Genomic DNA, 2159 nt, shown 5'->3' on the forward strand with positions numbered 1-2159 from the left:
AACCTCTATTCCCCCATTCCCCTGTGCTGCTTGGGGGGAAGAAGTAGAAGAGGGTGGATGGGGGAAAGTTTTTTTTTTTTTCTTTTTTTTTTCTTCCCCTTTGTATCTCACTGCTCTAGCTTGTTAGTAATAGGCAATAAATTGTATTAATCTCCCTGTACTGAGTCTTTTTTGCCCATGACAATTATTGTTGAGTGATCTCCCTGTCCTTATCTCAACCCTTGAGCCCTTTCCATTGTATTTTCTCCCCCTTTCCATTTGAGGAGGGGGAGTGAGAGAGTGGTTGTGGTGGAGCTTAGCTGCCCAGTTGGGTAAAACCACTACAAATTCTCTCCAAACTTCATGGTACTCCGTGTTATTCATTAAAAGTTCCATAAATTTTTGTGTTCCTAGAGACTGTGACCTCAAATATGCTAATACCCCAGATAATAGAGGGTCTTCAAAGGAAGTTAACATTTTTTATAATAGCTTTAGCAAGAATTCATATGTTGCATTGACTATGACCCATGACAGGACAGAACGATGGTAATTCAGATGGGCTCCTCTGAAAAGATGCATCAATTTTCTATCATGTTCTAGCCAGATCATCAGAAAAACTTTTGAAAAAGACTGAAATTCACCAGCAATTTGAGATTGCATGCGAGCTTTTACAACGTTCATTGGGAAAAATAAGAATCCCAGCATGGCACCCAACAGCCCTCCACAGATAAAGCCATTGACCAAATGAGTGCTATTAGTTGCTTCAGGCATACATTGTTTGATAGGTCCTCGTAGGCCAAAGAAGAGCATATTACTGCTTCCATTCCAGAGCAGAATGGGCACAAAACACTGATAATATTCTTTAATCCCATAGACTTTTAGTACCTTGAAAGCCTGTTAAGTGTTTGTAAATTTCTCATGATGTTTGTAGTCCTGAAGCAAAGTCTGGACTCGTTCAAAAGGTGTAAGAAGGGCTTCTGTGGTCCCTGCAAGCACTGCTGCCATGCTACAAGTTAGGAGTTTGGGTGCACTTGTGTGACTGTGGAACAAGGAGGAGAAACCTTCATACAAGCCAAACATTAGAGCCAGGGTGGTGTTTTTTTGCATTAATGGAGGAAGGATTCCACGACAGAGATTTTGAATTCCATCCTTCTACAGCTGATGTACTGCATCCTTTGTTTTCAAGCCATACAACTGAAAGAGGACCTTCTGGATAGGGAAGGTGACTGCTATATTGGTGAAGGCTGCACAACAGCCACAAAGATAATGTATACCAGACCTACTCTTTATGTAATGTCTGAAATCTTGCTTTGAATTTGTTGGGACACAGTCTTGTGAATCCATCTTTCTTTTGCCCCTTAAGAAATAGCTTAGATCTCTTTTCCTATGTCAAAAAAAAAAAAAAAAAAAAAAAAAAGAAAAGAAGAAAAGAATGTGAACAAAACTGCATGTGACAGGTATTTCAGCTCACACACACATGTGCACACTGCTCAGTATTTTACATCCTGAAGAAACTTCATCAAATTCAGTGGAACAGTATGCCAAATGCTGCATCTGACAGATGATGCAAAATACACGATTTCCTGCACCATGTAATTAGTGCAATGAAAAATTAGCCATTTTTTTCCTCCATGTATGTTCTGTTGATTAAAAACAAACTAAATGAAAACAATTTGACATTTGTCTGTTAGAGCCTGTCTCTGTCTTGATAGCGTCCTCATAGGTACGGGGGGGCTGCTCTTAGGTGCTCCTACAGCCTTCTTTCCTCTAGACTGAACAAGTACAGTTCCCTCAGCCTCTCCTCATACTGTGACTACTCCAGCCCTCTGACCATCTTAGTGGCTCTCCACTTAATTTAATCCACTTTATCAATGACTTCCTTGTATTGTGGTGCCCAAAATTTGACACAGCATTCTAGATGTGATCTAATGAGCACTAAGTAGAGGAGGAAACCATGGAAACCTGGAAACCTGTCACCTGGAAACTTCCCTCAGTCTACTGGCAATGCTCCTGGTAATACATCCCAGGATGCTGCTAACCACCTTCGCTGCCAGGGCACAGTGCTGGCTCATATTCAGGTTGCTGATATCCAAGAATCCTGAGTCCTTTTCAGCAGAACTGTTCCCCAGCCAGTCCCCAGATGGTATTGGTGCCAGGGGTTCTTCTTCCCTAGGTGCAGG

The 2159-nt window shown here is 41.5% G+C and overlaps 1 pseudogene across 1 annotated transcript; it reads right to left on the reverse strand.

Annotated features, from left to right (window-relative positions):
* Positions 1–459: 459 nt before the first annotated feature.
* Positions 460–1323, reverse strand: LOC309889577 (mitochondrial nicotinamide adenine dinucleotide transporter SLC25A51-like; annotated as a pseudogene). Its single transcript has one exon. The product of its transcript is annotated as a mitochondrial nicotinamide adenine dinucleotide transporter SLC25A51-like (transcript).
* Positions 1324–2159: the final 836 nt, after the last annotated feature.

Source organism: Aythya marila (assembly GCF_965140915.1).
Source record: "Aythya marila genome assembly, chromosome: W".
Classification (NCBI taxonomy): Eukaryota; Metazoa; Chordata; class Aves; order Anseriformes; family Anatidae; genus Aythya; species Aythya marila.